The following is a 16,366-nucleotide window of genomic DNA, read 5'->3' on the forward strand; positions in this document are numbered from 1 at the left end:
GCGAGAGGTAGCCCCCTTCCAGAGCCACCCTCCCTGAGAGGGGGCGCAGGGAGGGCATCCACTGGCCCAAGCCGGCCGGCCCAGCCAGGTTGAATCCTCCAGGCGGACTGCGCAGACCCCACCCATTTACCTCTCAATGGTTTCACGCCCTCTTGAGCTCTCCAAAGTTTTTTCCAACTTTCCCTTACGGTACTTGTTGACTATCGGTCTTGTGCCCGTATTTAGCCTTAGATGGAGTTTACCACCTGCTTTGGGCTGCATTCCCAAGCAACCCGACTCCGAGAAGACCCGGTCCTGGCACGCTGGTGGCCTCTACCGGCCTCACACCGTCCACGGGCTGTGCCTTGATTAGAAGGACTTAGGCCCCCCCATCGGAGCGGCACCGGGGAGTGGGTCTTCTGTATGCCACATTTCCTGCGCCCCACCATGCAGAGAGAGGCGGAGCAGCGTGCACCAGGGGGCAGGGCTGGCCACCCGCAGGGGTGGGGCTAGCATCCCAGGCGGCAGGGCTAATGTCACGGAGGGGCAAGGCGAGCCTCCTGGGGGTGCGGGGATGCACAGCCGCCCACCGTGAGCCTCCTGGGGGTGCAGGGGGGTGCAGCTGGCCGCAGCGTGCCTCCCGGGGGGTGCGATACCCAACGCGAGTGCAGCAATGTCACCCTCCAGGATGGCAACTGGGGTGGGCCGCACCCACCTCACCTACCTTACTCCGCCCTCTGCCATCGTGGGGCGGGGATTCGATTCTGGGCTCTTCCATGTTCACTCGCAGTTACTGAGGGAATCCTGGTTAGTTTCTTTTTCTCCCCTGACTAATATGCTTAAATTCAGCGGGTCGCCACGTCTGATCTGAGGTCACGGTCGGATGGAACGGGGTGTGTGGGGAGGAACGAAGGGAGCTGATGGACGGATGGCAGCCGCACCAATGGGAGAGATGGAGCACTCTCGAACGTACGCCATACTGAACCAACGAATGAACGAATGACCCAACTGTAGGAATCAAGCCTAGTCAGAGGAATTGGCCACTTTCCAGGCACCCGACTTGAGTTCCTTGTTGACCTCCCCGTCTGCGACTCCCGGCAAGAGCAGGCGAGATCTCAATCGGTGATGCTCCTCTAACGTGAGAAGAACACACCACTCCTCCCCTGCCATCCCCAGGGAGGGGGAAGAGACAGACAGAAATGTATTTACATGCCTTTATTTCTGTCTTTCCAGCAGTACAGAGAAACGTGTCTGCACTCTCTTAACACCAACAGCAGAGAGAGAGAAAAACTCCTCCCCTGTACTTCCAGTACAGGTCAGATGACACTCTGAGCTAACATCCGGCGCTCAGAGCACTGAACAGACTGTCCCTGGTTCCCACGGTACAATCCAATAACATCAGCTTCCTGTTTACCATTCCAGCCATCTGGAGCTCGCTTCTGCATTGCTTCTTTTTCGTAACATCCTCCCCCAAAAGAACCAATGCGTGTTGCGGCAAGCAAAGCGTGATCCAGAGAAGAAAACAAACAGTTATTATACACATAACACTCCCCTGTTGTTTCAGTTCCACCCTTGGAACTCCCCGCCACTGGTTTCCTCAGTGTACCTCTCTGGTTGTCTGGTTTCCAAGGAATGAGTGCATCTGCATTACCTTGGCTAGCAACTCTCTGTTGTGTCTTTGTCTCTGACTTAGACACAGCTCCTACCTGTCCTCGGTTGTTTACAACAGCAACACATGCAACAGCTAAATTAGCAAACTCTTTTGAGTACCTCTTGGGTGGTACACCCTTTGTAACTCTCTCAGACCTTCGTATGAGGTGCTGATCTTCTCTGCTCACTGGTTTAGCCTCTGGACTCTGTTGAGAACCAGTACCAATGGTAAACAGTGGTTCATCCTTCACCTGTGAAGGTCTATCCACTGTGTGAGATTTCCTCTCAATGACTGTGTCAACTGAGCTCTTTGAGCTATCACTGTCATCACTCTCAGTACTAGTAAAACCATCATCATCATCTGAATTGTCCTCTGTGGGAAATGTGTGTACTATCACTCTCTCCTGTTCAGGAGCACTCTCTAGAAATTTTGTGAGAATCACCTGACCAGATTCAGACAAAATTACTCTGTAGAGACCCTTTTCATATCCCACAAAAATGCCTCTGGCATTCTTTACTCCACCTGGAGCTTCTGTCCTCACATGAGACCCAAAAACCTTGAAATGGGCAACAGAAGGTTTTCTATGGAACAGTTTCTCAAAAGGAGAACTTCCCAACTCTTTTGAAACCTTTCTCAACCACGTATAACAATACGACATTAGCGACTCCGCCCAGTACTCATGTGGCAGATGTGAACTAAGCAATTGCACATTCATCCCGTTTTGCAATTCTTTGTTCACCCGTACACAGACATCCCTGTTCCACGCTTCCGCTGAAACAGCAACCTTGTGTCTTATCCCTTTCTTCTGCAGGAACTCCTGAAAATCCTGTAAAAGAAAAAATTTGCTTCTCATCTGTGAAAAGACAATCAATGTTAGCATCATGCATATTTTCAACCTTGTCACAAAACTCCTGAAACCTTTCCAAGGCTTCTTGTGGTTTCTCTAACACATAAATCCAGATAAAATTAGAGAAATGATCCACACACACAAGATAAAATCTTGCATTGCCTCTAGATGGTGCTAGAGGACCAATCACATCAGCATACACCCGCTGAAATGCTCTGTCGACCCTGGTCACCTTCTTGGCATCCGTTTTGGTCACACCTGCGAGAGAAATCAAGTTAGACTCAGATGAATTACATTCCATGTAATCACTTTGTTCATAAGTCAACAAATACAGTCCATCTTTCTCTCTGGCAGAAAGATACAACTCTCCATCTTTGAAGATCTTGCAGCTCTCAGCATCATAGGACAGTTTCAGTCCTTTCTTTGCAATCTGCGAAACACTCAGCAGATTGTACTTCAATTCAGGAACCAAGTAAACATTGTTTATAGTCAAGTTCAGACTCTCAAGATACACAGTCCCTATCCCGGTCGCTTCCAGCTCCTGACCGTTGGCCTGTTTCACAGCGAAGCTTTGCTTCTTAAACGTTGAAAATAGTTGTCTGTGTGGGGACATATGAACAGTACACCCCGTGTCGATTACAAACGCGTTCTCAACATCTGGCGTGGTTCCTTTCGACATCAAAGCCTTTGCAGGTTTCACCGTAGACTTGGTATGACTTTTGCCTGATGCCTCAGGCTTTGCTGAGCGGCCCCTTTACTCCTTTTGGCTGGCGTGGCTTCTTACAGTTCCGCTGAAGATGCCCAGCCTGTCCACAATTGTAACATCGGACAACGTTCAAAGCTACAGCATTCTCTCCAGTAGCAACATCAGTGGGGGAATTAGAACTCCGTTCCTCCCTCCCCCTGTCCTTTACTTCCAGCACAGCAAGCCGGTCGTCTTCATTTAGAACAACGGCACACACTCTCTCCGCGGTCAAATCTTGAGCCGGTAGGGAACCAAGCTGACTGGCAACCGTTTTGTAAGTCCAATTTAGGCTGTTTATCATCATGAAGCAAAACACTTCCTCCTGCAGACGGAAATTGCGTTCCACCATCTGGTGCGCTTGAACATCTCCATCAGGCGCAAGCCTCAGATTGGTCAGCTTCTCAAAATACAGCAACGCTGAAGAACCAGCATCCCTCTGATGTGTTCTACGCAGCGTCTCCCAAATCTCTCGCGCATACTCTAAATTCTGAATATGCACCAATTGGCAATCTGAGACACACAGAATTATAGCCGTCCTGGCCTTTAGATTCTGTGATTCCCAACCTCGCGTTGGTGCTGCAGGGATGGGGTTCTCAATCACCTCAAAGATCCTCTGATTCTGCAGCAGGGCCTTCATCTTTATAGACCAAGATGAATAATTGTCATTAGTCAGGGGAGGTGGATAAGGTAAACCTCCCCCCTTCTTGGCATCCATTTTTGAATCCAAGTCTCAGCTCTCACTCTCGAGCCTGTAAAATCCAAAAGTCTTTTCTGGGTTTCAAGCCAAAAGTCAGAGGAATTGGCCACCCTCCAGGTGCCCGGCTTGAATCCTTGTTGACCTCCCTGTCTGCGACTCCCGGCAAGATCAGGCGAGATCTCAATCGGCGATCCTTCTCAACGTGAGAAGAACACACCACTCCTCCCCTCTCATCCCCAGGGAGGGGAAAGAGACAGACAGAAATGTATTTACATACCTTTATTCCTGTCTTTCCAGCAGTGCAGAGAATCGTGTCTGCACTCTCTCATCACCTACAGCAGAGAGGGAAAAACCCTCCCATGTACTTCCAGTACAGATCATGTGACACTCTGAGCTAACATCCGGTGCTCAGTACACTGAATAGACTGTCCTTTGTTCCCACGGTACAGTCCCAAAACATCAACATCCTGTTTGGCTATCCAGCCACCTGGAGCACGCTGCTGCATTGCTCCTTTTTCGTAACAGTTTACTGCCTACTCTGGCAGGCAAACTGCAAGCTGTCTCAAAGTACTTTGCACAGCAGCGAAGATAGCCAAAACAACTTTGACTGCCCAGGCTCTCACTGAGCCAGCCCCTTTGTCAGTAGCTTTCCACTTTACTGACGGTCGTTGCCTAGCAACTGTGCATACCTTTCTTCGAACAGGAAATCTTATCAACCACAAGAATTCCTGGTATGCAAGCCTTTGCTTTCAGAGCTGTTTTTCCAAACGCAGCTCCCGTGAACCAGAAAATGAATCAATCTGCGTTCACACTTTTAGCCCGAAATTCAACATACCTTTTGGGGCTCCGTTGCTCAGAAAACACCCCCTCTCGGTGTCCAGCCGTCTGTTCAGCTTCTGGCTGCACGCAGACGTTATCTTATCTTCTTTGGTGCAGAGGATGACAAACGATCCATCAACCTCTCATGCTGATTCCCATGGATCAGTAACCATCGGCGATTGCTACCAGATGTAGGAATCAAGCCTAGTCAGAGGAATTGGCCACTTTCCAGGCACCCGACTTGAGTTCCTTGTTGACCTCCCCGTCTGCGACTCCCGGCAAGAGCAGGTGAGATCTCAATCGGCGATCCTCCTCTAACGTGAGAAGAACACACCACTCCTTCCCTGCCATCCCCAGGGAGGGGGAAGAGACAGATAGAAATGTATTTACATGCCTTTATTTCTGTCTTTCCAGCAGTACAGAGAAACGTGTCTGCACTCTCTTAACACCAACAGCAGAGAGAGAGAAAAACTCCTCCCCTGTACTTCCAGTACAGGTCAGATGACACTCTGAGCTAACATCCGGTGCTCAGTACAGTGAATAGAGTGTTCCTTTGTTCCCACGGTACAGTGCCAAGCATCAACATCCTGTTTGGCTTTCCAGCCATCTGGAGCACGCAGCTGCATTGCTCCTTTTTTGTAACACCAACTGCCCCCTTATTGCTGCGCACTGACCCCTCTCGCTCTCCAGGCTTCAGAGAAAGCAACGCCTCCAACACTTATTATCACCCGATAATAAGCAACGCCTCCAACACTTATTATCACCCAATTTTTTCATTTTTGCCAACCTATCTGATGACATATACCATCTATGATGCATCTGTTAGGATATTTCCGTTCCACCTTAAAAAGGGAGCAGGCTGTTGTGTGTCACAAGCCTGCGTACTTCCTGCTCACAGGAAGTTTCTGTTTTGTATATAGCTTTTGTTTCACTCTGTTGGCTGACTTGAAGCCAGGCAGTCATGTTTTTCCTTTGTTCTGACCAACGTTGAATAAATCTGTAGAATATTCTCTCCTGGGTGAATCTTTCATTGTGGAAACTCTGCAAAAAGGGCGTGCATGAGTCCTGGAATGTGGACAGCTATTTCCGAGGCTTGTGTCGCTAATTGACTGATACTGTTTCCATGGGAGACCAGGAGACAACATGGAGGCATGATGGCCTATGTTTCCCTGGCAGTATCCCAACAACAGGTTTCGGGCCCAGATTTACGGCACTTACAGGAGAGTAAGACTGCTGAAGACTGTGAGAGGTATGTGGGGAAAAGCAAGACTTTTCGGTTGCCGCGGCAGAGTCTTTGAAGTCCAGCAGGCAAATTAGCCTGGAAGACGAGCCAGAAGGCCTCATGATTTATGAGTTGCCAAGATAAGGAGTTTTTGAAGTGAAAAAGGCTCACGGCTCAAGTAAAACCTGGAATGGAGCTTTTACAAGCCTCAGATGGGGTTCCAAAGCTAAATGGCCACAATTATGAGACCTGGGCAAGGTGGTGTGAGGGCCTGTTGCGACAGCTTGGAGTCTGGCATACAGTGTGTGAAGCCCCTTCAGTTCCTCTGACAGATAGATGGAGGGCTGAGGATTCAAGGGCCATAGACGTGATTGTCTTGTCCGTCTCTCTGGAGGAAATTGTAACACTGGCTGGCAACACGACAGCAGGTCAGATGTGGAATGCTTTGAAAGTAGCCCATCTGGCAGCCTTCCCAGCACAGAGTTTGACTGCGTCGGAGGTCCTGGCTGTTTCCCTGATTGAGAGTGATTGCAGGGATGCCGAGGGCACCGGTTGCAAACTGCAGGGGGAGCTGAATGTGATGTCATCCAAGGCAGCATTCCAGCCTCCAGGGGGAGCCACGGAGTCGGCAGCTGAGAGCTCTGTTTCCCATGAGAGCCAAGGTCGTCTTCGCAGAGGCCAGAAGGCGAGATGTAAACAAAAGAAGAAGCCGGCAGATGGCCAGAAGCAGGAGGGGGGTGGAAAGCCCAGGCCAGGGGAAAACAAGGTTTTGTTTGCTGGCACTGCTTCACCAAAGGCAAATTTGATGGCCAGGAGCAGGGGGGCAAGCAGCAGCCCAAGCCGATGGAAAACAAGGTTTTGTTTGCTGGCTCTGCTTCTCCAAAAGCCAAAGGAAAATTTGTCATCGATTCTGGAGCCACAAGGCACATGTGTGCAAAGTGGCACCTGTTTATCTCCTTCACGCCTCAAGATGGGGAGATTCAACAGGCTGATGGAAAGACGTTGCAAATTGCAGGAGTCGGGACAGTGAGACTGGCAAGTTTGCACACGACCATTAGTGACGTACTTTATGTTCCAGATTCTGCAGACAATTTGCTCAGCGTCCCACAGCTGACTGGGCGTGGTTTTGAGATTTCCTTCAAGAAGAGCGTCTGTGTCATCAGGAAAGGCAAAGAGGACATTTTGCATGCAAAGTTTATAGATGGCTTGTTCTGTATAACTAATGATGAGAATGGTGTTGATGTGTCTAATGTTGAATCTTGTTGTGTTGCACAAACTAACAAAGTTCTTCATGCAGGATGTATTCACGAGGAGCACCAAAAATTTGGTCACATGTCTTTTTTTTATATATATAAATTTTTTATTGATTTTCCAACATAAATTAAGACACATTACAACTCACAATACATAGACAAACAAACATATAAACACGTATAATTTCATAACCTCTTTTTCTTAAGCCCAATTTCAACGACTTCCCCATGCCTCCCTTTTCTGCATCCCTGTTTTAAACTTTTTCAGCAACCCCTAATCTCAATTACTTGTAATTCACTTTCTTTAATCCTTTTTCTCTTACCCAATCATTTACCGCTGCAAATCTGTTTTACATTACCCATGACATTTTAGCACTCATTAATTTTACAACAGTTCTTAAGATAAAGTTTGAATTTCTTCCAATCTTCTTCCACCGTCTCTTTTCCTTGGTCACGGATTCTGCCCGTCATCTCAGCCAGTCCCATATAGTCAATCACCTTCGTCTGCCACTCTTCCAGCGTGGGTAGTTCTTGTGTCTTCCAATACTTTGCTAAAAGAACTCTTGCTGCTGTTGTAGCGTACATAAAAAACGTGCTATCTTTCCTTGACACCAATTGGCCTACCATGCCCAGGAGAAAAGCCTCTGGTTTCTTATGAAAGGTACACTTAAGAACCTTCTTAATTTCATTATAGATCATCTCCCAGAAGACCTTAATCCTTGGGCACGTCCACCAAAGGTGATAGAAAGTACCTTCAGTTTCCTTACATTTCCAGCATTTATTATTGGGCAAATGATAGATTTTTGCAAGCTTGACTGGGGTCATGTACCACCTATAAATCATTTTCATAATATTCTCTCTTAAGGCATTACATGCCGTGAACTTTATACCGGTGGTCCATAACTGCTCCCAGTCAGCAAACATAATGTCATGACCAATGTCTTGTGCCCATTTAATCATAGCTGATTTAACCGTTTCATCCTGTGTATTCCATTTCAACAGCAAGTTGTACATTCTTGACAAATTCTTAGTATTGGGTTCTAACAATTCTGTTTCTAATTTTGATCTTTCCACCTGGAAGCCAATTTTCCTGTCCTGTTTGAATACTTCATTTATCTGGTAATAGTGAAGCCAGTCTCTTACTTTAAACTTCAATTTCTCATAACTCTGTAGTTTCACTTTCCCCCCCTCTTGTTCTATAATTTCCCAGTATTTTGGCCATTTAGATTCCATATTAAGTTTTTTCACTTCCTTAGCTTCCATTGGTGACAACCACCTGGGGGTTTTATTTTCCAACAGGTCTTTATACCGAATCCAGACATTATATAGTGCTTTCCTAACAATATGATTTTTAAAACCTTTATGAGTCTTTACCTTGTCATACCATATATATGCATGCCACCCAAACCTAAGGTTAAACCCTTCCAGATCCAAAATGTCTGTGTTCTCAAGAAGTAGCCAGTTTTTCAGCCAGCAAAAAGCCGCTGATTCATAATACAGTTTTAAGTCTGGCAGGGCAAACCCCCCTCTTTCTTTTGCATCAGTTAATATCTTAAATTTTATTCTGGGCTTTTTGCCCTGCCAGACAAATCTAGATATATCTTTCTGCCACCTCTTGAAACAGTCCATTTTATCCACAATCTGCAATGTTTGAAACAAAAACAACATTCTCGGCAAAACATTCATCTTAATAACAGCAATTCGGCCTAACAAGGAAAGTCTCAAGTTTGACCATATTTCTAAGTCTTTCTTAATTTCTGTCCAACATTTCTCATAATTATCTTTAAATAAGTTCACATTCTTAGGTGTTAAATTGATCCCCAGGTATTTCACTTTCTTTGCTACCGTTAATCCGGTTTCACTATGAAACCTCTCTCTTTCCGCAGCTGTTAGATTTTTCTCCAGTACCTTCGTTTTTTGTTTATTCAGCTTAAAACCTGCTACTTGACCAAATACTTGTATTAGCTCTAAAACTCTTTTTGTACTAGTGTCTGGCTCTTGTAAAGTTAATACTAGATCATCTGCAAACGCTCTCAGTTTGTATTGTTTAGCTCCGACCTGAATCCCTTTAATCAGCTGGTCCCCTCTGATCATATTTAATAAAACCTCCAAGACAGATATAAAGAGTAATGGGGATATTGGGCACCCCTGTCGTGTCCCTTTTTCAATAGCAAATTCTTCAGTAACCACATTATTTACAATTAATTTTGCTTTTTGTTCAGAATAAATTGCACCTATACCATTCTCAAAACCTTGGCCTACCCCCATCCCTTTAAGATTCTTTTTCATAAAACTCCAAGAGATATTGTCAAAGGCTTTCTCCACGTCCACAAATATTAATACTGCCTTAGTATTAATATTGGCTTCCAGTAATTCCATAATATCTATAATGTTTCTCACATTGTCAGATAAATGTCTTCCTGGAAGAAAGCCAGCCTGGTCTTTATGAATCTCACCCACCAAAACCCTCTTCAGTCTTTTTGCCAAAATGTCTGCAAAAATTTTGTAATCCACATTAAGCAATGATATAGGGCGGTAGTTCTTAATCTGGTTCTTCTCAGTCTCAGATTTTGGTATAAGTGTAATATACGCTTCTTTCCACGATTCGGGTGCCTTCTTCCCCTCTAAAATTTCATTACAGACTTCCTTGAACGGTTGTACCAGCCATTCTTTCAGAGCTTTGTAGTATCTGGAAGTCAATCCATCTGGTCCTGGAGATTTTCCCAATTGCATATTTTGAATGGCTCCCTCTATTTCTTGCTCAGTTATTTTCTGGTTCAAAATCACTTTACTTTGTTCAGATATTTTTTGTAATCCATATTTTTTGAGAAATTCTTCTATCTCTTTTTCATCCACTGGCTCTTGTGCATAAAGTCTTCTGAAATAACTCTGAAAACAGTTTCTAATCTCGTTTGGTCTATAAATGTTCTTTCCTTCAACCTCTAAGCTTGTAACCATATTCAATTTTTGTCTTTTCTTCAATTGCCAAGCCAGACGTTTCCCACATTTGTCTGCCGATTCAAATGTCTTTTGTCTCATTTGCTTTATTTTCCATTCTATCTCCTGATTCATCAGTTCCATATACTGCCTCTGATAAAACTTAATTTCTCTCAAAATTTCATGAGACTTTGGATTTGATCTCAGTTTTTTTTTCTCCTTCTTTTATTCTTTCCAGAATCTTATCCTTCTTCTCATTCTGTCTCTTCCTTTTTAAAGTATTCTGCTGTATCAAAAATCCTCGCATAACGGCTTTACTTGCATCCCAAATTACTCTTTTCTCCACCTCTGTTCTCAGATTTATCTCAAAATAATCTTTCACAGTTTTCTGGGCCTTTTTGTACACCTCTTCATCTCTAAATAGGGAGTCATTCATCCTCCATCTGAAGGAACCAGCTGTTGTTATGTTCATTTCCATCCTTACGGCGTTATGGTCGGAGCAAGTCTTTGGGCAGATTTCCACTTTCTTTATCTTTGGTGCCATCCCACTAGTTACCCAAATTTGGTCAATTCTAGTCCAGGTCATTTTTGCTTCAGAAAAGAAAGTTCCCTCTCTCTCAAGAGGGTTCCTTGTTCTCCAAATGTCAATCAAATCCATGTTATCTGTCATTTCAAAAAAAGTCTTTGGTAGTCTCCCATCCTTGGAAACCACCTGTCTTTGTGCTTTATCCATATTTGTAGAGACCACTCCATTCATATCTCCCATCATAATTACATTGTAATCCAAATAGTCCATTAATGTCTCATGCAATTTCTTGAAAAACTCTGACTTCCCATCATTTGGAGCATAAATCCCTATTATCAATAATTTTTCTCCTTGGACTTGTATTTCAATTGCCAAATATCTTCCTTGTTCATCTTTAAAAATTAACTTAGGGGCCAACTTTTCCTTTGCATAGATCACCACTCCTCTTTTCTTCACTTTATCTGATGAAATAAATTCCTGTCCTAATCTTTTATTAACAAGCAATTTTCTATGTGCTCTAGTCACGTGGGTTTCTTGCAAACAAATCAAGTCCAATTGTTCTCTTTTTAAAATATGAAAAACCTCACGCCTTTTTCTGGGAAGGTTCAGTCCATTACAATTCCGACTTAGAAATTGCAGAGCCATCTTGTTGTTTACTTAGTTGTTCCTCCAACTGCCCCAAGCAGTTGTTCTTCCTCTGTCTGTGCTTTGAGTCCAAATGTTAAATTCAAAATATCTGTTACTTCCTTTGCTTTTGTAGATTGTTCCACCACTTCCTTCATGAGGTCCTCCTCGTTTCTTTGCAGAAATTGTTCTTTGTCTTGCACTGTTTTTATTTTAATTTTCTTTCCTTTGTAGCTAAAAGACAGGCCTTGTGGGAACTCCCATCTAAATAGTATGTTGTTCTTGTTCAGCAGATTGACCAAGTCCTTGTAGTACGCTCTCACCTCCAAAATATATTTAGGGATGTCTTTATATATCTGCACGTAGGAAACTTCAATCTCCAAAGTTTTTTGAAATTGTAGGTTTAGTATTTTATCTCTTTCCTCTTTAGATCTTAAAGTTATCAGACAATCCCTTGGATTCTTTCTATTTTGTCTCCTGCCCAGTCTGAAAGCAGTTACTATCTTAAATTCCTCCTCCTTCAAATTTACCTGCCAAAATTCCGAAAATTCTTTTGTAAGAAAGTCTACCAAATTATCTTTTTCACTTTCCGGAACCAATCTCAGTCTCAAGTTTCTCTCCTTTCTCTGTAGTTCCAGTAGGGACAGGGCCGCCTCATGCTCATCCAGCTTTTTGCAGACTGGTACTAGCTTTTCCTGTGTAGTTTCTGCAGTAGTTTTTGCCTCTTCAGCAATCTTTCGAATTGTAGCATTTTCTTCAATTAATTTATTTATAGTTTCTGTATTGGATGTGACATTCATTTTATAATGAATGATTTTAGAGTGTTGTTTGTGTTGTACTTTTGTATTGTTTTATTGTTTTATTGTTGTTAGCCGCCCTGAGCCCAGCTTCGGCTGGGGAGGGCAGGATATAAATAAAATTTATTATTATTATTATTATTATTATTATTATTATTATTATTATTATTATTATTTTGTTGACAGCTCTGTCAGCTGTTTGGAGTTTTCTGTGCTCTGCTTAGTCAGAGCTTCCAGGGCCTCATTTATTTTGACTAATGCTTGTGTCACTGGATCCATAGGTATGGTTGACACTTTTTCCTGTCCAGCTGCACCTGCTGGAACTGAGCCTGATATAGAGCCCCTTTTCTTTTGTGCAATTTTGCTTTTAGCTCTTGTTGTTATCTCTTCTGCTGGGCCACTCATGTCCCAAGGTCGTTCCCACGGGAATTGCTTTTAGATGGAAAACTCCACTGACCTGCTCTTTACAAACTGTCTTGTAACTATTTCCCCTCAACCCTCTAGAGGGAGCAGTCCAAAGTCCAAAATACAAAGAAACAGGGATTCCCCACAAAATGGCAACAAATCTTCCAGTATATTTCCAATAATAAAACTGTCAATTAGTAACTTCAACAGAGTCCCAAACTTGTAACGAGTAAAGTCCCAACTTTGTATCAAATAGGCAAAGCACCAACTTTGTAACAAATCTGAAATGACAGTTTCCAGTCCCAGTGACTTACTTTCCTCTTAGGGCAGTCCTTTCCAAGGATTTAAAACGGCAGAAAATCTTTCTTTACTTCTTTCATGCAGGTAATACAGGTCAAATTCTTCCCCCCCGCTCCTGCCTGCTAAGGGGGAGGTTCAAGATCAATGTCCGGGTTAAACAGTTTTAAAATTTATTTTCCGTCAAATTGCAGCTTTGTATTTCGTTGCTTTAGCTGTCATGCAGTCCGGGAAAGGCAGACTTCCTTAATTTTAACCTTCCCCGTTTTCGGCCAAATTTTAAGGTTGTTAATAAGTCCCAAGAGCCTTTCAATCCTACTCACGGGTATTCAGATTGAATTCCAAATGTCAGGAAGGAATTGGCGCTCTCCGTCCATGGCGACGCGGCTTCACTCCATGGGCTGGGTAGCGACTCTCAGCACCGCGCTCACACCCGATGCCACTCCGGAGCCTTTAAAAAGGCTCATTTGCAGTAAAGGGGGGCGCTTAAGGTGCCCACCGAGTCTCCGTGTTCACAGGCTTCCGCGCCTGTGATTTTAGGGGTCCCCGCTTTGCCGTAGCGGTCAGACCCGAACTCGTGAAGTAGTCTCCCCGAGCGGAGCTCAGCGGGAGACCGCCATTGAACGCTGGCGCCGACCGGTCACATGTCTTGGCAGGCACTGGTCAAGATGCCTGGGTTGGTTCAGGGTTTGAACATCAAGCCCTGTAAGTTTCACATGAAATGTGTATCTTGTGCAGAGAACAAGGTGAAGGTTGCTCAAAAAGGCAAGGTATCTAGCAGGCAGGCTTCCAAACCCTACCAGCTAGTCCATGCAGACCTGGTTGGTCCACTTGCGCCCTCTGGGTGGAGCAAGGTACCGTATTTTTCGCTCTATAGGGCGCACCGGACCATAGGGCGCACCTAGTTTTTTAGGGGGGGGGAATAAAGATCGGCTTCCCCCGACCCCAGCCCCCAGAACGAGGCCAGGAGCGGGGGCGAGGTTGCACGCAACCTCGCCTTCGCTCCCAGAGCTTGCTGCTATCCACAACACTTCTGAGCCCGGTGGGAACTCCCACCGGGCTCCGAAGGCTTGCGGTGTGGCTATAAATGTGCCGTCCAGTCGTGCTCCCGTTGCTCAACATCTGCTGGGGCGACCTGGGCAGAAAATGCAGAGTCGCAGCAGTCCTGCTGTCCGTGTGAGATAGAGGGATAAATCAAGTCCAGAGACAGTTCTTTGCTATCTCTAAAGTGTTTATTTACAGCAGTAAATAATCTGTACACCATCGGAACTTTCCGGCATCTTTCCTGTGCTGAAAGCACACACAGACTGTCTGCAGCGTCTGTCTGCAGCGTCTCTCTGCCTAAAACTGAAACCAACTCACAGACAAAGACTGTGACGCATGGCCTTGCGTAAAGGCCCCTCCCCAGATACAGGACACCAAGGAGTTTAACCCTATAACCACCAAACTCCACACCCCCTCTTGCCCTGCATCTGGGGGAAACAAGCAACAATGCTCACCCCAAACACAGACCTTCACAAACTCCTCATGCCTCTGGAAGGTTAACAGTTTCATGAAACCATCAGCGAGGTTCTTGGTTGAGGGACAGTACTTCAGCGCAACTAACCCCTCACGAACACTCTGACACACATTCTGAAAACGTATGTCTAGATGTTTGGTCCTGGCCTTGAATTGCCCCGTCTTGGCCAGTTTGAGATATGGTTGATTGTCTTTGTGAACAACGATGGGCAGACAATTCTCTCCACAGAGCTCTTGGACCAAACACGCATAGAACTCCAGCTCTCTGCAAACCTCAGATAGCGCGCTGAACTCCGCTTCAGTAGACGAAAGCGCTATGAGACTTTGCTTTCGGGACCTCCACCCAACTACTGAATTCCCAAACTTCACCACTAGGCCTGACACTGATTTGCGATCCTAAAGGTTAGCCCAATCTGAATCCACCCACGCGGTCAGCTTGACGTCACCCTCAGCTGACAACTTGAGGCAAAAGTCTTTGGTATCCTGGAGATACCTCAACACTTTCTTGATGCCATTCCAGGCCTGTACACTTGGACTTGAAGCCTCTCTGCTGAGCAGATTAACAGCAAACGCTATATCTGGTCTGCTCCACTGGGACAGATACAGCAAACTACCCAGAGCTGACTGAAAGAGTTCAGTATTTCCGAACACAGCGTGTTCTACTTGCTGACATTCTTTCACGTAACCAGCCTCCATGGGTGTTCTGACACCTACACACCCAGACATCCTAAACTTCTCAAGCAACTGCTCAATCTTACCTTTCTGGCTGAGCAAAAAGCTTCCATCTCTTGTTCTGGTTATCCCTACGCCTAGATACAACCTGACATCTCCAAGTTGCTTGAGCTTGAACCGCTTTCCAAGCTCATTTGCAAACTTCTCTACCTGTTTACCTGTTTGTGCAAGGAATAAGATATCATCAACAAAAATCTGGACAGTTTCCTGTGTCTCACCTGACCCTTTAAGGTAAAGACAGCTGTCAGCAACACGTCTCCTGAAATCTAGCTCTTCTAAGGCTTCATTCAGACACATGTTCCAGTTCCTGGCAGATTGACGCAAACCATAAATAGATTTGTGCAACCGCCACACGATGCCTTGCCCATTGACCTCAAAACCTGGAGGAGGAAGCATGTAGAACTCCTCCTGGAGATCTGAGTTCAAGTAGGCAACATCCACATCAAAGTGGTTCACCTTCCAACCTCTCTGTGCAGCAACAGCTAAAAGCACACGTAGAGTCTCGATTCGAGAAGTGTGGGTGTACACCTCCGTGAAATGGACTCCCTTTCTCTGAGTGAAACCTCTGGCCACTAATCTCGCTTTTTACCGTGGTTCTCCAGCTTCTGTGGGTTTAAGGCAATAAACCCATCTGCAACTCACAGCCTGTTTGCCAGCCGGCAATTGTGTGAGTGAGAACACACCAAGAGATTCCATTGATCTCATCTCCTTCTGCATCGCCTCATGCCATTTGCTAGCTTCTTCCTGAGGCAACTTCTGAACATTCTCAAAGGATTCAGGTTCACATCTAGCCACACCTACCCACACGCTAGTGGTTTCGTACCTTTCCCTTGGTTGACCTTGTTGACCTTCTCAGCGTGAACTCCGGCACTCCATCTGACTCACTAGGGCCAGCCAAACCATCCCCTGTGTCAGAAACCTCCCCCTCTGACCTGCTGCGCCTTTTAGGCCTCACAACTGGGCCTGTAGGCGAGGATGGCTCACTCCTTGTGTGCTGGTCCCGGGGGGAAGGTTACTGATACCGTAGTCAAAGTTCAGTCCTGAGTCACTAGCCTGGGAATAGTTCACAAGGTGCAAGGCGAGGTCCGAAGCAGGGAGCTGGGCGGGGACAGGAACACTCGAAGATCAGAAGCAGGAAGCCGGGCGGGGAACAGGAACACTGAAGGAACAGGACTGGATGCTGGCCGAAACAGCTCTTCAATGACGACGTTGCTCCCGCAACCTGGGACCGGGCTGACTGGCCTTTATCTTCTCTGAGGCCAGGGCTAACCCGGCCCCCAGGAGCCCCGCCTCTCCTGGCCTTTTTTTTTGTTTTAA

The sequence above is a fragment of the Podarcis raffonei genome, chromosome W (genome assembly GCF_027172205.1).
Source record: "Podarcis raffonei isolate rPodRaf1 chromosome W, rPodRaf1.pri, whole genome shotgun sequence".
NCBI classification, from domain to species: Eukaryota; Metazoa; Chordata; class Lepidosauria; order Squamata; family Lacertidae; genus Podarcis; species Podarcis raffonei.